The sequence below is a fragment of the Ahaetulla prasina genome, chromosome 1 (assembly GCF_028640845.1).
Source record: "Ahaetulla prasina isolate Xishuangbanna chromosome 1, ASM2864084v1, whole genome shotgun sequence".
Taxonomy (NCBI): domain Eukaryota; kingdom Metazoa; phylum Chordata; class Lepidosauria; order Squamata; family Colubridae; genus Ahaetulla; species Ahaetulla prasina.
The window spans coordinates 125,687,546-125,709,325 of NC_080539.1; the positions used below are offsets into that span (position 1 = coordinate 125,687,546).

Below are 21,780 nucleotides of genomic sequence, written 5' to 3' on the forward strand. Positions count from 1 at the left end.
CATGGCAAGGCTAGGCAAGCTTGAGGGACAACCTACAATGTTAGCTAAGACCCCTAGACCACCTGGGAGTTTGACAACCAATCAGGATACTCTTCCTGTGCCCCAGAAAGTTCAAAGCTCAGAAAAAGCATAAAGCCAGGGAGCACACAGGATCTCAGCCCTTTTCTGTTCAGGAACTCAAGCCATGTGATCCTGACCACCATTAAACCATCTTTTCAAGCAGTCTCCATGTTTCCAGTGTCTTTGTCCCCACTTGGAACTGAACCCAGATGGATATTTCTTCCAACAATATCACAGTTAAATGTGTGCATTTATGTTTGAAACAAAACATGTACAAAAATTAACCTGATCTCTGCTGAAAAAGCATAGAGAAGTACAGCATGTATGGCAGGGGTGAAATTTAAAAATTTTCCCTATGGGCGTGGCTTATTTGATGAGTGTGGTTCAGTGATCAGATGACCAGGTGGGCGTGGCCAAGTTGATGTCACTTTTTTGACCTACAAAAAGAAAATATACCAATTATTTCATGCAATTAATACTCAAATAAGAATATTCTTATTTATAAAATATATAAAGTATAAAGAAGAAGTACACAAAACAGTAAGAGGTACACAAATACTTACATAAGAGCAATAAAAGTGTTGTCTTCCAATGATAATAATGAACTAAAAAAAGAAGATATACCATGATATACAAATTTAACCATTTCATACATAAATAAGAATAAAAGAAGTACACAAAACAATAAAAAACCAATAAAAGTGGTACACAAATGTTTACATAAAATTGTTAGTTGTCTTTAGCTATAAGATGTTTCCACATAGCTATTTCAGTGGCACTCTCCTCACTTCCACTTTTCTTGAACTTGATGCACGGATCATTGGCTGAGCGATGGTGTTCTCTGAACCACTTTTTCACTGCAGGAATAGGGTCCCATTTTGGAAGAGGTAGCCCGGTAATGCTGATGGTCATGAGGTTGGTTAGATTGGAGACAGCAAGGCGACTCCTGCTTTCTGAGCATATGAAGTTCATTTTCAAAAAACCTCTTTCTGCTTCTGCAGAACTTGCTGCAATTGTTCTGACAATATCTTTTGCTTTTTTAATATTGTCAGGAATTGTATACCTTTTCGAATCTTTTAACACATTCTCCATAAAATCTCTTTTTTAATTTTTTAAATATTTTTTTTAAAAAAATAATTTTTATTAAGCTTTTTACCCTTAAAAACAAAATGAAGAAAAAACACAACAACAACAAAAAACAACAACAAAACACCAAAAACACATTAAAAACACATCACAAACATAGCGTTACGTATTTTGTATCGTCGTATCAGCAGTGGTATATATTCTCTGTTCTTTTTTTACTCAATCCTATACATACTTATATTTACATTCTACTATTCTATTTACCAATCCAATAATTTACATTTCCTAATTCCAATTTAGTCAGATTAACAATCCAATTTCTAATTTATACTTTTGATTTCTTTTTTCCAACCAATCATACAATTTATTCCACACTTTGTAATAATCCGACTCTTCTCTTTCCTTGATTTTTAATGTCATCCTGTCCATTTCTGAACATCGTAAAATTTTTTGGATAATTATTTCCTCTCTTGGAACATTATTTTGTTTCCATACATGTGCTACAGCAATCCTTGCTGCCCTTAATAAATGAAGTATTAAATATTGCAAAGATTTATCCATTTTTGAACTAATTATTCCCAATAGATAAAATCCACCAAATCTCTATAGTCATTGATGTTAATGTTGTAATTGAAAATGTCACCAAAATTGGAAACTTGGGAAAAAAATTGGGTTAGAAATGTTAAATTTACACAGGCACAGAATTTAAGGGAAAATTTTTATAAAATGTTTTACAGATGGCATTTAGATCCTAAGAAATTATCGTGTATATATCCAGATATGCAAGCAAAATGTTGGAGATGTAATTGTGATGACGCTACATATTTTCATATTTGGTGGACTTGTAAAAATATTAAGACTTTTTGGATAAGAATTTGGTGGATTCTACAAAATGTTCTGAAAAAGAAGATAAAGTTCCTGCCGCAAGTTTTTTTGCTGGGAATTATCACGGACTGTACAGTAATTGAGACTAAGTTGATTTTAAATTTAATAACAGCGGCAAGATTACTAATAGGACAGTATTGGAAGAAAAAAGAAGTACCGTATATACTCGAGTATAAGCCGAGTTTTTCAGCACGTTTTTTGTGCTGAAAAGCGCCCCCTCGGCTTATACTCGAGTCTACGTCTCGATGTACTTCGGGAACCCCACACAGGAGACGCCAAAGAGGCGGCGAGATCATCCGCGGATTTGCCCAAGGCTGAGCAGTTGACCCGAGCCAAGCCGGTCCCAGTCCAGCCCCTTCCTCTTGCAGCGAGTCCTTTCTACCGCAGGCAGCTAGCTCTCGTTAGTGCACAAGACGCTGCATTTATTCCTATGTGGACACACAGATGACCCCTCACGCCAATTGATGTCCTCCTTTTGACCTAGAACCAAAAATAGCCTCGCGTGCTTATTGCGCCCCAGCCACCCACTCCCTACTCCATTCTCTTTCTCTTCCGAGCCTGCCAAGAGCATCTTGCGGCGGGCAGGAAAGGCCTTTGTGTGTGTGCGTGTGTGTGCGCCTGTGTGCCCTAGTCCCTTCCTTCTCTTCGGCGGCGCTGGAAGAGAGAGAGAGAGAGAAAGGAGGGGCTGTTCCTCCCCTTCTTTCATTCTTTCATTCTCTCTCTCTCTCTCTCTTTCTTTCTTTTTTTCTTTCGCCTGGCCGAACTGCTTTTGGCGGCGCTGCGCGGAGGCGCTTGGCCATCTTTGGAGAGAGAGAAAGCCGGGTGAGGCGGCTAGAAGCCGGTCCCGGATAAGCGGGATGGTTCCCGTTCGCCCTGGCCTCCGTCCTCCGATCTCCTGCGCTGGGAGGCGGCGGCGGCGGCGGCAACCGGGCACCGCCGACTTTGGCCCTTTAGCAAGGAGGAAGGTGGGAGGGAAGCGGAGCTGCCGGCTGTGGCGCTCCGCTGGGAGCCGCCGCCGCCTGGAAGAGGGAGGAGGTGACCTTCACGTGCGGAGAGGGTGGGGATGGGGGTTGAGGCGTGCAAGAGGAGCAAGCGTGGAGGAAGAGGAGGCGGCCCCCTTGAGCAGCGCTTCTAAGACCAGCCCACGCTCCGAAGAGGAAAGGGAGCGAGTGGGTGGGTGGCTGGGACGAGACCCCACCACAAACACACACACGCCCGTGAGACGTCTTGCTTGCATGTCACACACACGCACCGCCGCTGGGAAAAAAAAGGATGGATGGATGGATGGAAGGAAGGAAGGAAGGATGGATTGATGGATGGAGGCGACCGCTTTGAAGCGCAACCTTCTCCCGCAACTAAGGGGTGTCAATGTTTTCCCCAATCCTAGGGTGTGGGAAACAGTCATTCTTTCTTCCCCTAGTCTCTCCGAGATCGCACTGCAGCGCCCATCATCCCCAGCCGGCAATCTGAGCTCGTGCCATCGATGTGGTCCTTGAACTTCCCCTCCTTGTTTCTAACCCAGCCTAGGATGGCGGCGTGGAGGTGTGGTGGTGGTAAACGGCCAGGAGAAAGCTTTGCTCTTTTCGAGAGGTCCTCTTGGAAGGCTGCCTTGGAAAGGGAAAGTGGGAGGGGCAGAGATTTCTCCTCAAAGGTCCCCTTGGAAGGCTGGGTTGGAAAGGGAAAGTGGGAGGGGCAGAGATTTCTCCTCAAAGGTCCCCTTGGAAGGCTGGGTTGGAAAGGGAAAGTGGGAGGGGCAGAGATTTCTCCTCAAAGGTCCCCTTGAGTCCTTGAGAAACTGATATCATACAAGGTTAATAAATTATACTCCTCCTCCTCATTGATGAGTTTTCATCCTGAAATTGATTGAAACATTGTACCATCATATGCTGCCATAGTATAGTGTTAACAACATCTGTAAAGATGATATATGAGCATGACACTAAGTTTTTTCTATATTTCCCCCTTTATTGAAAAACTTCCATCATGCTTCTTTCTGAAAACAAAGGTCATTATAATATACCTCATTATATATTTGATTTGATGATATTTCAGTTAATAAATACCATTTAAGGTGTTAAGCTTCTTTTCTTTTTCAGCAGCAAAGTGAATTACAACTTTAAAGAACTTTATTACTTTATATTCATTTATTTTAAGTATAGATTTTAGATTTTTAAACAAATATGTTTAGAGCTTTTATATCTTTCAAGTTATTCAAATTATCCCCTCAGCAGGTATATAATGGCATCCAATTCCAATACCATGTTGGGGCTTTTGGGCAAGGGAGGAGGAACGCAGCACCGCCTTCGCTGGCATTCCGGGATTTCCCCTTTGTTTAGAGCTGGGAATCCTCCTTCCCCCTTTTGCACTTTTATTGTTTTTCGTTCAAATAAATATTCATGTTATTTTACTTGGCTCTATCTTTATTTTTTACATTGACCAGTAGCTGCCTCATTTCCCACCCTAGGCTTATACTCGAGTCAATAGTTTTTCCCATTTTTTTGTGGTAAAATTAGGTACCTCGGCTTATATTCGGGTCGGCTTATACTCGAGTATATACGGTACCTACAATAGGACAATGGATATTGAAAGTTGCCAATTTGGCTGAGATGGCAAAAATCTCAGCCTTTTTGAAAGACAATACGCAAGAAAGATATTTAAGTGAATGGAAAAAATGGATTGACTATATTCAAAACAGATATCAGACTAAGAGTTATCAGACTGCCTTTGAATGATTAGGATATATTATTTTTGATTGCTTTGTGGGAGGTTAGGAATTGATGAGAATTGAAGGATTATAATTTAGTTAGGAAGGAAAATTTTTTAGTATATCTTTGCTTTATTTTTACTATACCTTGTGTTTGTTCCGGGAAGTCGGGGGGGGGGAGGAGGGTTTGGGAAGGGAGGGGAGGGGGGAAAGGGGGGAGGGGGGAAAGGGGAAAATTTTTTTTGTAAAACTTTTTCAATTAAAAAAAAAAGAAAAATGTCACCAAATGTGTGCAATTGTTCTTCGGCTGTTGTCCATGGAATGACTATTTCCTCAAAATCCCAGTACTTTGGCACCAAAAAATGTAGAAACTGTAGTTTATTTGTGGTGTCTTGCAATTGGCTACCTGTTTTTAAATGTTCACAGTCCATCAGCCATTTCTGCAATTTTTTTATGATGCTCCCTAAAAGTCTTTCCCGATGAAGCCCAACAAATTGATGATTTTCTATGAAGTTTATATTTCTGAAGGTTTCTGAAATAATTAGTTCATCAACTTTTCTTTCGTATGGGCCCTTTCCCTTTGTAAGCAGTTCAAATGCTTTTATTGATCTTCTCACCAGTTTTTCAGCCTTTATTATGTCTGTATTGTGTGCTTGCAGTGCAGTTGAAAGAAGTGAGATTTCTTCAAGAATATCGATCATCAACATCAAATCATTTAATAAATATTTGTTTTCCAGACAGGCAGCCATACCTGAATATTTTGCATTCACATGAAAATATTGATGTAGCACTGGATAAGCACGCCACACAGCTATGGTTGCCCTTAAACTACAGGCAGCCCATCTTGGCCCAAAAACTCTACCAATCCTTATGATGTTAATGTCAAGTTCTTTGGATATTTTGTCAAGTTCAGTTCGGTTCTTATTGGATTGCTGAAAAATGGAGCATATCTTATCAATAAATATTTTAAAATGATTTACTTGCTTTATTTCCTTTATGGCATCATCTAAAACAAGTTGGAGGCGATGGTTCAAGCAGTGCCATATGATGATGTTTGGAAACTCTTTTGCTATTCTGGTGCTCACTGCAGATTTTCTCCCAAGCATAACGCTGGCACCATCAGACCAGAACGCTATTACATTTTTTTGTAGGTAGTCCTGGGTAAATCCAACCTTATGTAAATTTTCAAAAACTGCAGAACATATTGTCTCTGCATCTTGTTTCTTCTATTCAGCAAGCTTGACAAAAATTGTTGATGGGTCCTCTGAGTCCTCAGCTTTTAAGAAAACTATCAGAATTGGTTTGCAGGATACTGTTGGGGCTTCATCAATGATCAGACATATTTTCAGATTCTGTGCAATGATGCTGGAAAATATTTGGGTTTTAATTTCGTTTTCAATGCACTCAACTATTTTGACAACTGTTGGTCTTGTATGCAACCCTACTCCCAGATCTACTCCATTTTCAGTTTGTAATTTATCAATTCCTCTCTGCTTGAAATTGGTCTGCATGCTTTTCCCAGGCTGTAAACAGTTTTGAACATTTTAGAAGTGGTGCCATATTGCTTTTCAAAAATCTTGTCCATTGCTTTTGTTATGGCTTCCTGCTCAGCTTGTTTTCTGTTGTCTCTACAAATGGTGTGTGATTTTGATATGAAATGTTCTCTCATTTTCTTCCTTAGAGACACATGCTGCACTCCCTTGTTTTTCCCAGCCACCTCAATCTTGAAAAGCTTCCACTCTTTGGACACATGAATACTGCACTCTATTGTGAAGTCATGTTTCACACAGTACTTGCAACCTAGTTTCTAGTTTGAAACTTCCAACCTGTCATACTTCTCTCTCTTTTTTTTATTTACATTTATATCCCGCCCTTCTCCGAAGACAATCTGGGTCCTCATTTTACCTACCTTATAAAGGATGGAAGGCTGAGTCAATCTTGGGCCTGGTGGGACTTGAACTTGCAGTAATTGTAAGCAGCTGTGTTAATAACAGACTGTCTTAGTCCGTTGAGCCACCAGAGGCCCTTGGAAGAAAGGGCAACTTGGAAGTTGTACTGTTGCATGATCCAGCAATCTGGAAAAATGCTTTCAATTTCAGGGTGGTGGGTAACTCAATACTTGACTTGCTGCTTTCTTCGGTTTCAAGTGGTGGAAGTGGTGGTACTTGTGGTTCTTGGGATGGTTTTGGATCCATTTCTGATGGTTGTTCTGCAAGTTTTGGTTTCTTGGCCAAGAAACCCATCAAAATCTGTTGCCTTATCATCCTTCCTGTTAAAGGTGGCAGCTACTGCAAAAGGGAAAAAAAGGAGCTTTGTTAGCTGAAAACACAATGTAAAAGCACACAAAAAGCTCAAAAATCACACTTTACACACACACAACACAACACAACTGACTCACACACAATGCAAAAGCAGCAACTTCACTCAAAATGGCCCCTGCAACAAGCATTAACCTCATAGAGCCACAAAAAGCTCAAAAACCAACTTTCACGCTTTACACACACAAAATGTCGCATACAGCTTTGTGAGATTTTGTGTGTTTGTGTAGTTAGAGTGAAACACTACAGAAACACACCAAATCTCAAAAAGCTGCACAAATATTTTATTTTATTTTATTATTTTATTTATATTTTTAGATAAAAGCAGCTAAATTTAAAACTTCCTTAACTTTAAATTGCTATGTCTAAAAAAAACACTCATAACCCCCCCCCCAATTATCTATTTTTTTAAAAGCCCCCCCCCAAAAAAACTCCAGTTACTTACCCAATTGAAGGCACAAGGCAGGCAGGCAGATTCAGTTGCTCACCGATGAGATTGATTGCAGGCAGGTAAATTCAGTTGCTAGGTGATGAAATTGATTGCAGGGATTGCAGCAGGTGAAGCAAGGCAGGTGTTGTGACCAGCGGCTTGGGATTTGGACCGAAGAGCAAAGGTAAGCAAGATGGAGGCTGGGGGGAAGGTGGGTGGTTAGGTAGGTAGCTTAGCCAGGCCAGGACCCAGGGACCCGGGAGGCGGCACGAGACCCACAAATGATCCCCAGCAGTTGCGCAAACTACATGAGCCTGTGGATGGGGGGGGGTTGCACGCTAGGCCGCAACTGACAATGCTTACCTTTTTGAATGAGTGGCTGTTGGCGAGGCATCTGAGCGAGGTGAGGTGAGGTCCGAGAGAGGCAAAGTCTGAGTGGTGAGGTGTCCAAGCAGGCAGGCGTCAGTGAACTTCTGGGCTGCATGGAAAGGGGAACTTATATATGCCAGGGATACGGTGGATGGTCCGGAAGCGCCGAGTGGCAGGAAAAACAAGTAGTGGGAAAAGCGAGTGATGGGAAAATTGAGTGGCAGGAAAAGTGAGTGTCAGGAAAAGCAAGCGAGCCAGAAAGAAGCAGCAAGTGGGCAAGCGGGTGACCGGGCGACCGGGCGATTAGGTAGGCATGGGCGGGGGGGGCATGGATTATTGCTACCGGTTTTTTATTTTTTATTTGAATTTATATCCCGCCCTTCTCCGAAGACTCAGGGCGACTTACATTGTGTAAGGCAATAGTCAACAAACCAATGGCAATTATCACTACCAGTTCGGCCAAACCGGTCTGAAGTGGAAGCGTTTCACCCCTGATATATGGAGACTTGCACTAGGACATTAGGTTAAAATTGCAACGCAGGCTGTTGTGCCTGTAAGACATAACTTGTATTAGGCATTGACATAACTTCAAGGTGGAGTATAAAGAGAGGTCAGTTTATTGGTGTTTTTTTTTTTTTGAGAAACTATAGTAAATTAGATTTATCAGAGATATGGCTGACTGGAAGGACAGTATGTTATTTAATTTGGCAGTCCAAATTTGTCCCCAACTGAACTATACCTGGAATGTTCAGTTTTTACATTTGTATTAATTGGCACCATAATAATTTGGCAAGAGATGAAAGATTACAATGAATGTAACAATTGGCTCAACAAAGCAAAGATCAGGAGCTAAATATAATCTGTTTGAAGACTGAATAAGAGAAGAATGTTATCATTTACAAAGAAAAAGACTATTCAGTACTTGTATTAGTTGAGCTTCAGTGAGCTGAATAACGCTTGAATTCAGCTAAGGTAAGTAAGTAAGCAAGTAAGTAAGTAAATAAGTAAATAAGGAAGGAAGGATGGAGAAAGGAATGAAACTATCATTTAGCAAGAGAACCAACAAGTATACTTTGTTTTCTGCTGTTTTCTCAACAGAAGGAACCTCAAAGATAATAGAGACAGAGCAATATACCATACATTTCTTTTTGAAAAATGTCATGCTCTTCTATTCATCCTGAGAAACAATTCACTCTTTAAATAATTGGCTGAGGGGGAACATGTAGGTACGTGAGCGAAATTAAATAGATGGGCTATATCAGATACAACCCCCCTTAACATTTTGAGAGTGAAGAGTCATGTAGTATTATATTTACATTTAATCTGATTATGCAAACTGGTAAGTAAAATAGTATTTAGTCACGAATGCCAGATATTTTCCGGTTTTGTAATTGTTTTGCATGGACTGTAGGAACTTTCAAATACAGACATCATCTAGTTCAACCCCCTGCTCGAGCAGGAAACTTTATACCATTTCAGACAAATGGTTGTCTAATCTCTTTTTAAAAACTTGTAATGATTGAGCATGTACAACTTCTGAAGGCTGTTCCACTAGTTAATTGTTCTCACTGTTAGGAAATTTCTCCTTTGTTCTGGGTTGCTTTTCTTCTTCATCCGTTGTTTCTTGTCTTGCCTTCAGGTGCTTTCATTGAAGATTGCATATATAAACTAGTCTTAAAATTAATGGCTAGAATGCATTTAGGCCCTGTGAAATTGTCTGTGGCTGCATATAGGCAATGAAGGGGGAAAGATGAATGTAAATTTTGTTTTAAAGAAGTCGGTAGATGAAATTGTTTCATTGCCAGGAATTTTCTTCTAATTTATGAAAAATCCATGGAAGCTTTCTGACACAGGAATGTTCTAAAATGCCCTATATCTGCAGATTTCATTATGAACAAAATAGACTGGTAGGGCAAGAAAGAGAAAGACAAAAACATTGGTTTAATGTCAAACTAATAAATGACTTGCTTTGCTTACTTGCTGGGACAGGGTTATATTATTATGTGCTTACAGATCAGTCTAATTGAAACAGTGATGATGGTCTTGACCTGTAGTCCTTTGTGTCACCTAGTGCTTGGCTGGAATAATGAAAGCTTGCTCAAGACAAACTTGGCAACAGATCTAAGGTGATATGGTTGCACACAGAAGCAAGTTGTATTGACAGGATACTGTGACTTATCAATTCACCTCTTACATTCATCAACTTTGGCTGAATCCTACTACAAACCCCTGGTCACACAGCATGATTCTAAAATTTTTAACCAAACAAATAACCCTTAAACCCAAGTATTTGCTACTTGGATTATTCTACCCCAATAATTTTTACAAAATATCACAGGGTGAACAGGTAACATCAGTCTGCTAATTTTTGCATGGATCCTAGTTATAGAATAACTACCCTGTTTTCCCCAAAATAAGCCCGATCGGGCTTTTGAGGACATGATAATAACCCTTATTTCAGGGTTCAAAAAATATAAGACAGAGTCTTATTTTGGGGAAAACATGGTCTTATTTTGGGGAAAACATGTGTGCAGGGGAATTTATTCAAGAACAGGTTTTGTCATGGTTTCAGTATATTGCTTATATTTGTAATGGACTCCCACATGACACAGACATATAGAAAGGCCATGTGTGAATTGTGGCATCAAATATTTCAAGACTTAATCTATATCTTTTAATCTATATGTTATCATACTAGTGTGATTTACCGGTATTTGAGAAATTCCCAATTTTTACACACACATCCCACACACAAACATAGAAAGATAATTATTGAAGGTACCAAATAACATTGATTCTGTTTTGAGGAAAGCCAGTAACTAGTTTTCTATGCAATCTATTAATCTTACAACTTCTAATAGTGTGCCTCATTAGGGGTGAGAAACCCAAAGGGCATGGTTTCTGGCCCAAGAATGTTACCTATCACACGGAAAGGAAAAGGAGGTGAATATGACTTCCATTTCTTCTATAAGTAGGCCTTACATTTGAAACATAACACTTGCTGGAATTCTTTCCTAGCAACTCCATTAACTTTGCTTTAAGAAATCTACTTATCACAATTCAGAAGTCCTTGAAATTCTGTTCTTGCACTTTTTTACTTCATTGGCTGAGAGAAGTCTGACACTATTATTATTATTATTATTATTATTATTATTATTATTATTATTATTATTATTATTATTATTATTATTATTAATAATAATAATAACAATAATAATAATTAAATTTTTATACCGCCCTTCTCCCAAAGGACTCAGGGCGGTTCACAGCCAAATAAAAACAGTAAAAAGTGCACAATAAGAACAATAATTAAAAAACTTATTAAATATAAGGCCAAATTAAAATCCATTTAAAACCATAAAACCTAATAAAATTTAAATCCAAATATTAAAAAACTACTAAAAATTCTACGCCAGTCCTGCGCGAATAAATAGATATGTCTTCAACTCGTGGTGAAAGGTCCGAAGGTCAGGCAGTTGACAGAGTCCTGGGGGAAGTTCATTCCAGAGGGTGGGAGCCCGCACAGAGAAGGCCTTTCCCCTGGGGGCTGCCTGCCAACATTGCTTGGCGGACAGCACCCTGAAGAGTCCCTCTCTGTGAGAGTGCACGGGTTGGTGGGAAACAATCGGTAGCAGTAGGCGGTCCCGTAAGTAACCCGGCCCTAAGCCATGGAGCGCTTTAAAGGTCACACTCAAGATTTACTTCTTGATTTACTTCTTACTATCACACTCAAGATTTACTTCTATATGTTATCCAATGGAGTTTCTGTTGCCATATTTTTTAATATCAAAGACTCTACGTTAAATAGAATTATATTCACTGACATGTCTGTTTCCCTCTACTGTTATAAGAATGGTAGATCTATTGCTATTTTAAGAACATGAATTCTATTATACATTTTATTTCACATGCTTTAATCACAACTTAAGTCATTTCTTCATTAGTGCTTTATAGTGTTTTCTAGTTCGCCTGCCATTGTTAAGGCAACACAACAACTCTCTAAATTATTGTTATATTGTAAAGTGGTACAAATATAGTTGAAGGATGTGAGAATATGCTAAAAATCACTTATGAATAGTTGGCTTAGTGTTTTTAAAGGTTGTTTGGTTTAGAGTTTTCTGCTCTGCAATTAAGCATGTTCTTTTGTCAGTGAGATCCGAAGGAGGTAGTCTATTTGTTGATCACTCAAAACTGGGTGCTATATACTTGTTTACACAGTGTGAACCATTTGGGGGCAGCCAGTAGTAAAATTTACCAGAGAGGATAATATCTGATTCTCCTTTGGCATGCCTCTTCCCCCACCCCAATCAATGGAACTTGACATTCAAATATGTTTAGCAAAAATTTTTTACAAAATCAATTTATGATTGAGGCTATGGAAATTTCCCTTTTGCCATAATTAAAAGGAATGCTTCCATTAATCTGTGAGAAAAGCTTTTAATAGTTCAAATAGGCACCTACTTGTTAACATGTATAAATATATAGCGGAAAGGCAATGAAGGTTTGGGAAGTGGGAGTTTAACTGAGATCACAAAGGAGAGAGTGTGTGTTTATTCTTTCCCTCTATTCGCAGGATCCTGTAATTATTATTTGCTATTTTTACTTAGCAGATTAGAGACTATTCGTGCTTGACAAAGTTATAACTGTAATATAAATATTATTTATTTCAAGGCTATTTAAGGCTACATTTCAAATATCTAAAATTCCGTTTTTGTTTCTTTCACGATCCAGCATATTTAGGGAATTTCATAAATTGCTGCATTTCCCATTAAGCAGTCTAAAGGACCCTGATTCATTAGAAAACATTATTCTCTTTCTTGATTTCAGTACAACCTTTGTGAGTAAGCGGAAATGAATTAATAATAATAATAAAAAAAGAACTTAAAACAGGAAAAGGGAACAGAAACATGACATTAAATATAGCCTTAGGTTGAAGTAATACCTACTTTTGTGCCACTTATGATTTCCTTGCCTGTACTGGTTGTCAATTTCACATTTGGCAGTTTAAAATACCAAATGAGAAAAATAGGAGAGATGAAAACCTTTAGTGCATTCTTACCAACAGTTTAATACAGTTTTATTTGTTGCATTAGAGCAGGGGTGTCAAACTCAAGGCCCGCTGGCTGGATCTGACCCACAGGATGCTTAGATTTGGCCTGTGGGGCTGCCTTGGAAACAGCGAAGGACTGACCCGCAGTGCCTCTGCCAGAGAGGCCCTCCCGGGCTCCCTTTTCACTAGCAGACAGTTGCAGGAGGCCATCCCAGCCAAAAACAGAGCTCATGAGGACTGACATGGCCTCACAAGCTCCATTTGTGCTGGCAGAAGGTTGTCGGAGGTTGTCCCAGCTGAAAACGAAGCTTGGGAGCCTATTTTCACTGGCAGATCACTCGGGCCACCACAAGTGCCTTAACACAAGTGACATCAAGCTGGCCACGCCCATCCTGGCCACGTCCACCCTGGGCCCCCCGAAGTCAAACACAACCTTGATGCGGCCCTCAATGAAATAGAGTTTGACACCAAGGTGTTGGTTACCACCTTTAAAGCGCTCCATGGCATAGGACCGGGATATCTTCGGGACCGCCTTCTGTTACCACATGCCTCCCACCGGCCGGTACGCTCCCATAGAGGGGGTCTTCTCAGGTGCCGTCAGCCAAACAGTGTAGGCTGGCGACCCCCAGGGGGAGAGCCTTCTCTGTGGGCGCACCTACCCTCTGGAACAAGCTTCCCCCAGGACTTCGACAACTTCCTGACCTCCGGATTTTTCGCCGCGAGCTGAAGACATATCTATTCTTTCGAGCAGGACTGGCCTAAATAGGGTTTTTAAATATGGATTTTATTGGGGTTTATTTTTTATATTTTGTATGGTATTTTAAATTTAGGCTATTTTGAATAGTTTTTTAAAATGTGTTTTAGTGTAATATATTGTATTATTTTATTTGCCTGTTCACCGCCCTGAGTCCTTCGGGAGAAGGGCGGTATACAAATTAAATTATTATTATTATTATTATTATTATTATTATTATTATTATTATTATTATTATTATTATTATTATTATTATTATTATTATTATTATTATTATTATTATTATTATTATTATTAATAATAACAATAATAATAATTAAATTTTTATACCGCCCTTCTCCCAAAGGACTCAGGGTGGTTCACAGCCAAATAAAAACAGTAAAAAGTGCACAATAAGAACAGTAATTAAAAAACTTATTAAATATAAGGCCAAATTAAAATCCATTTAAAACCATAAAACCCAATAAAATTTAAATCCAAATATTAAAAAACTACTAAAAATTCTACGCCAGTCCTGCACGAATAAATAGATATGTCTTCAACTCGCGGCGAAAGGTCCGAAGGTCAGGCAGTTGACGGAGTCCTGGGGGAAGTTCATTCCAGAGGGTGGGAGCCCCTACAGAGAAGGCCCTTCCCCTGGGGGCTGTCTGCTGACATTGCTTGGCGGACGGCACCCTGAGGAGTCCCTCTCTGTGAGAGCGCACGTGTTGGTGGGAGGCAATCGGTAGCAGTAGGCGGTCCCGTAAGTAACCCGGCCCTAAGCCATGGAGCGCTTTAAAGGTCACACTCAAGATTTACTTCTTGATTTACTTCTTACTATCACACTCAAGATTTACTTCTATATGTTATCCAATGGAGTTTCTGTTGCCATATTTTTTAATATCGAAGACTCTACGTTAAATAGAATTATATTCACTGACATGTCTGTTTCCCTCTGCTGTTATAAGAATGGTAGATATATTGCTATTTTAAGAACATTAATTCTATTATACATTTTATTTCACATGCTTTAATCACAACTTAAGTCATTTCTTCATTAGTGCTTTATAGTGTTTTCTAGTTCACCTGCCATTGTTAAGGCAACACAACAACTCTCTAAATTACTGTTATATTGTAAAGTGGTACAAATATAGTTGAAGGATGTGAGAATATGCTAAAAATCACTTATGAATAGTTGGCTTAGTGTTTTTAAAGGTTGTTTGGTTTAGAGTTTTCTGCTCTGCAATTAAACATGTTCTTTTGTCAGTGAGATCCGAAGGAGGTAGTCTATTTGTTGATCACTCAAAATTGGGTGCTATGTACTTGTTTACACAGTGTGAACTATTTGGGGACAGCCAGTAGTAAAATTTACCAGAGAGGATAATATCTGATTCCCTTTTGGCATGCCTCTTCCCCCACCCCAATCAATGGAACTTAACATTCAAATATGTTTAGCAAATTTTTTTTACAAAATCAATTTATGATTGAGGCTATGGAAATTTTCTTTTTGCCATAATTAAAAGGAATGCTTCCATTAATCTGTGAGAAAAGTTTTTAATAGTTCAAATACGCACCTACTTGTTAACATGTATAAATATATAGCGGAAAGGCAATGAAGGTTTGGGAAGTGGGAGTTTAACTGAGATCACAAAGGAGAGAGTGTGTGTTTATTCTTTCCCTCTATTCGCAGGATCCTGTAATTATTATTTGCTATTTTTACTTAGCAGATTAGAGACTATTCGTGCTTGACAAAGTTATAACTGTAATATAAATATTATTTATTTCAAGGCTATTTAAGGCTACCTTTCAAATATCTAAAATTCCGTTTTTGTTTCTTTCACGATCCAGCATATTTAGGGAATTTCATAAATTGCTGCATTTCCCATTAAGCAGTCTAAACGACCCTGATTCATTAGAAAACATTATTCTCTTTCTTGATTTCAGTACAACCTTTGTGAGTAAGCGGAAATGAATTAATAATAATAATAATAAAAGAACTTAAAACAGGAAAAGGGAACAGAAACATGACATTAAATATAGCCTTAGGTTGAAGTAATACCTACTTTTGTGCCACTTATGATTTCCTTGCCTGTACTGGTTGTCAATTTCACATTTGGCAGTTTAAAATACCAAATGAGAAAAATAGGAGAGATGAAAACCTTTAGTGCATTCTTACCAACAGTTTAATACAGTTTTATTTGTTGCATTAGAGCAGGGGTGTCAAACTCAAGGCCCGCTGGCTGGATCTGACCCACAGGATGCTTAGATTCAGCCTGTGGGGCTGCCTTGGAAACAGCGAAGGACTGACCCGCAGTGCCTCTGCCAGAGAGGCCCTCCCGGGCTCCCTTTTCGCTAGCAGACAGTTGCAGGAGGCCATCCCAGCCAAAAACAGAGCTCATGAGGACTGACATGGCCTCACAAGCTCCATTTGTGCTGGCAGAAGGTTGTCGGAGGTTGTCCCAGCTGAAAACGAAGCTTGGGAGCCTATTTTCACTGGCAGAGCACTCGGGCCACCACAAGTGCCTTAACACAAGTGACATCAAGCTGGCCACGCCCATCCTGGCCACACACCCCAAGTCAAACACAACCCTAATGCAGCCCTCAATGAAATCAAGTTTGACACCAAGGTGTTGGTTACCACCTTTAAAGCGCTCCATGGCATAGGACCGGGATATCTTCGGGACCGCCTTCTGTTACCACATGCCTCCCACCGGCCGGTACGCTCCCATAGAGGGGGTCTTCTCAGGTGCCGTCAGCCAAACAGTGTAGGCTGGCGACCCCAGGGGAGAGCCTTCTCTGTGGGCGCACCTACCTCTGGAACAAGCTTCCCCAGGACTTGACAACTTCCTGACCTCCGGATTTTTCGCATGAGCTGAAGACATATCTATTCTTTCGAGCAGGACTGGCCTAAATAGGGTTTTTAAATATGGATTTTATTGGGGTTTATTTTTTATATTTTGTATGGTATTTTAAATTTAGGCTATTTTGAATAGTTTTTTAAAATGTGTTTTAGTGTAATATATTGTATTATTTTATTTGCCTGTTCACCGCCCTGAGTCCTTCGGGAGAAGGGCGGTATACAAATTAAATTATTATTATTATTATTATTATTATTATTATTATTATTATTATTATTATTATTATTATTATTATTATTATTATTATTATTATTATTATTATTATTACCCCTGCATTAGAGATAAAAGGTAAAGGTAAAGGTTCCCCTCACACATATGTGCTAGTCATTCCCAACTCTAGGGGGCGGTGCTCATCTCCATTTCAAAGCCAAAGAGCCAGCGCTATCCGAAGACTTCTCCGTGGTCATGTGGCCGGCATGACTCAACACCAAAGGCTGCTCAGAACACTGTTACCTTCCCACCAAAGGTGGTCCCTATTTTTCTACTTGCATTTTTTTCATGCTTTCGAACTGCTAGGTTGGCAGAAGCTGGGACAAGTAACAGGAGCTCACCCTGTTATGTGGCACAAGGGATTCAAACCGCTGAACTGCCAACCTTTTGATCGACAAGCTAAGTGTCTTAGCCACTGAGCCACCATGTTCCTCTAATCTAGAGGATTAGAGCCTAGCTAAATTACAGTTCTTTATTATCTAAGATTCAGGTTCTATGCAGCAAATTTGTTAAAAATTACTCACGTCTAAACATTATATCTTTATCTTTATCTACATCTACTACATGTATATTCAAAGGGCTGTAGCTCACAATTTCAATACATTTCACCCATGACCAAATTCCCATTTGAAAGTAATAAAATACTATATAACTCCTCTTTCAACAAAGAACTCTTCAAAAATATGTATGTCTGATCAAGTTTGAGAGAGCATCAACATCCATCTAAATTGGGTCAGTCCCTCATGGATTTTTTTTCTTACATCTCCTGAAACCTTTCCTCTAGATTTGCCTCAACTGTTTCACACGGGAAGTAACTTGTGGTGCAAACTGTGTTTTTCTTATCTTGTGTCTTCTTCAAGCCTCTATTCTCTATGTGCTGAGAAACTGAAATTTTCCTGAACAATCTTTTCTACCTTTTTGGCCTGCAATGAATGCGTCTCACATTTTGCATCTTTTATACATGCCCATTTATAAAACTGCATGGCATTAAACAATAATATTACTCTATCCATGGCAATATACTGACTGCTATTATGTGCTGGTAACAGTATACTAGTATTAGCATACTGATATACGGTTCATCAATTATTTTGTCTGGTTAACATGGTTAACAATACTTTGGATACGTTGTGTGAAGACCCAGGTCTCTGGAAAAGGCTGTAATGTGGAAGGAAAAAGAAGGAGAGTTTGGGCAAAGCAAGGTTATCATCTTGGGAGGAAGGGACACTGTTGGGAAACATGAAAGACTAGATTAGAGATACATCAGCATGGAGAAATCTGTCTATGTGGTTGCTACAGTCAAAATCAGCTTGATGGCACATAATAAATCTAGCATGTTTTACCACTGTTTATTATATTTCTGTAAATCTGGACAACTCTGATTATCTATCTATCTATCTATCTATCTATCTATCTATCTATCTATCTATCTATCTATCTATCTATCTATCTATCTATCTATCTATGCTTAAAGAATAAATCAATTGAATTAACCCAACTGAATCTCACAAACAAAAACAAAAAGTCATGACTCAAAGTTGCTTCCCACCTATGTAAGAAGTCATCTGAGTCATCTTTGTCAGTCTGCTGGGACTCCCTAGGCCCATCCAACTACACCAGGAGTCAGCAACCCGCAGCTCTGGAGCTCTTTCATCCCTCCCTGTCGCTGGTCAGTGCCACAATTTTGAGAGCAGCTTCTGGTTACCTGTGGAGGGGGGAAGCATGGTGTGCCAGGAGGCGGCTCTATGGCAAAAGGCGGGTTTTTCAATCGGCTCCACAATTGATAGTGCTTTTGGTTAGGACAGGTTGAGGAAAAAGGACACCGAACTTGAGGAGACTCTATAGTGGAGGAACCGGACTTCCGGCCGGCTCCAGAATTGATCAGGGGGGGGGTCCGGTTAGGACCTTTGTGGCTCTTTGAGGGTTTAAGGTTGCCGACCCCTGCACTACATCATGCAGCAATAATACAATTTTGTGCCAATACTCTGTAGTAGGATGAAACCAGAATCCAGGGCCAAAGGCTAAGTACCAATAGATTGGCAAGGAGCTCAGCTCTGGTTATGCCAAAGGAAAGTTTCCTTAGCTTCATGGCTGATTTTAAGCAAGAGGCTGAGATGAGGCAAAAGTTATGCAAGCAATCACTCCTGAGGAACTAAGTCAAAACTACAAGGGGAAAAAAAGTGCAAATTGAGAAGTAGGGCAAAAAAGCAAACCAAAAAGCAAGATCAAAAGACAAAAAGAGGATAGAGAAATACAACAAGCTCATAATCTATTGCAAGGAAGATTGGAAAAGCAATTGGAAAAAGCTTATAGGAGAAGATGAAGGTGGATAGAGGTCCTGAAAACACAATTGCAAAAAAGTTGTATAAGGGGAAAAATAGATCTCAGCAGAGGGAAAAAAAATGTGGTTGCCTAAGAACCTGAGTGAAGAATCAAGCACAGAAAATGAAACCAAAGCCATCTAAGAGATGGGAAGTCAGTCATCAAAGTATCTACAAGCTGCAAGATTGCAACGTTGGTGTAAAGAAATCTAAAGCTCAGCTGAATTTGGGAAACAATTGTATAAAAGGTTCAACATAGCAGCTGCTTAATGCAGGTGTCAAAGTGATAACACACGATAAATTAATATTTATTTTCTATTTTGGCTCAGTTTTCTCAAACAAAGGAGTATGTTTTCTCACTAAACAACTGTAAGGATCAGGATGAAATGATAGGACTGACTGATAGATACATGATTAGGGAGCAGTTGTTTCTTTTGAAGAAGTCTAAAGTTTCAGGCAGATTAATTGCATCCTAAAATATGGATGAACTCACCATGGGGAGGAGGTCAGATGATAAACATTATTTACATATTCCCAAAGGAGAAAGAGGGATCCAGAAATAAGTCTAACGTTGAAATCCTAGAAAATTTTAGAGCAGATGATAAAAAGAATAACCTATAAGTCAGTAACTCCCCCATCTTTTGGACACCAGGGACCAATTCAAAGGTTTTTCTTCCCCAAGGACTGGAGGGGGTGTGGTTTCACATACTACCTGCATCACATGGATGGAGCTTCGCTTTTTTGCACAGCCCAGTTTCTGGCATGCTGCAGACTGGTCGTTGGGGATCCCTGCTATAAGTAACTTCAAAACCAGGGCAAATTCCAGGCTAATACCAAATAGGCACCAGCCTAGGGTTGCCAAATCTTAAGGGGCACTAACCAGTGGTATTCAGCTGGTCAGTACCAGTTTGAGTGAACTGGTAGCAGAAATTGCGATGGGCCCACCCAACCGCCCCGTCTCTATGCTGCCCTATTTAGGCACATTTTTGAGGCCGGGAGCATGCTTGGAAGGTGAGCATGCTCACATTTTCGATGCTGGGTGAACCGGTAGGTAAATTATGTGAATCCCACCTCTGGCACTAACACTGAAAAGACTTCTGAATAACACAATTTAATATATAATTTCAATATATAACACAATATATAATTTCATAGGAATTTTGCTGACTGATAACAAAGTATGCTTATGTAATTAAAATGACCTTGTAAATAGGATGAAAATGACTGAGAAAAGGAAAAAAAAATGGACCAGGCCTGAAAAATCATAACTGTAAAACCTGAAGAAAAACAAGAGTTTTGGTGTCTTTTGGAAATTCTCAACAAACCAGAAGATGAGCCAAGCCATAGAGGGTACTAGAACATGACTTTGCCTAGGGTATCAAAATGTCTAGAACCAGACCTATTAAAAACGCAGCTATAACCAAAGTCATTATGAATTTTCCAATAAAAATTCTTAATAGATTGCACTTAGCACTTTTTTTTTTAATCTGCTAACTTTCTTAGCGGTCTTGACTTCAGAAAAGCATTTGACAAATTACTGCACAACATTCTGATTAGTAAAATAGCTAAGTGTCAGTTTAAATTAACTAGAGTACTCAAAAGAGTATTCACTGATCGGTCCTCATCAACCTGGGATGAGTATCTCAGGATAGGGGGTGTCACAAGATTGAACCTCTCAACTGATCTTTGTTCTCCTTGACATTTTAAAAAAAGCCCTAGATGAAGAGATGGAAAAAATGCTTATCAAATCTGCAAGTGACATAAAATTGGATGAGAAAGCTAAAATGCTAGGAGAGAGATTAAATGCAGAATAGTTCAGAAAAATGCTATTTTGGGCTGCATCAAAAGAGGCATCATTTTCAAATATGAGGAAGTAATTATATTGCTTTATATTGCTTTGGTTAGACATCATTTGATTGTTCTGTCTAGTTCAGGGCACTGCATCTTAAAAAATAGTCCTGAAAAATTGGAATATATTTAGAGAAAGGCCACAAAGATAATTAGGGGACCAGACTAAACCATATGATGTGAAACAGAACTATGTTAAGTCTTGAGAAAAGAAGATTGAGGGGAAAGTGTTAGCACTCTTCAAATGTCTGAAAAAAGTTACTGGCATGACTTTTGCCCATTTGCTTCTAATCACAGCACAGACTTGGTCAGATAACATTTTCTGGCTGTCCTGTTCCCATGAGATGACCTTATCTCATCTCTACTCCATCATTAAGACAGGCTGTGGTTAGTTATCATAGTAGTTAGGTTCACTGTTGACCTAATGTATTGGTATACATACCTATGCCTAAGGAGTTTCGACAAGAAAGATAACAGTCAACCCAAGTATTCAATAAAGCTTCATAACAGAACAGTAGCAGGAGTATCAATTAGCCAGGGTAGTGTTGGTCTTTCCTTCACTGCATAGGTGGAGACAAAGATAATCACGCTGATACAGTTAATGACAATGATGCCTCAAGTGCTGGAAGAAGTTAGCTTATTTATTAATATTGATTTACATGGACATTTATCTCACCAATGTGACTTTGAATGGCTAACAAGAATGAAAATACAAAACGAGTACATGTATACAGGCAATCTTCGACTTACAACCATGGTTGGGACCAGAATTTCTGTTGTTAAACAAGGTGGTTGTTAAGTGAATTGTGCCCAATTTTATGACCAATTTTTTGCTGTAGTTGTTAAAT

The 21,780-nt window shown here is 39.3% G+C and overlaps 1 long non-coding RNA gene across 1 annotated transcript; it reads right to left on the reverse strand.

Annotated features, from left to right (window-relative positions):
* Nucleotides 1-424: 424 nt before the first annotated feature.
* On the reverse strand, nucleotides 425-7,631 carry LOC131194327 (uncharacterized). Its single transcript, XR_009154143.1, has 4 exons — nucleotides 7,499-7,631; nucleotides 6,645-7,023; nucleotides 624-665; nucleotides 425-497 (listed from the first exon to the last, which is right to left on the reverse strand). It is a non-coding gene; the product is annotated as an uncharacterized LOC131194327 (long non-coding RNA).
* Between the last annotated feature and the right edge of the window lie 14,149 nt (nucleotides 7,632-21,780).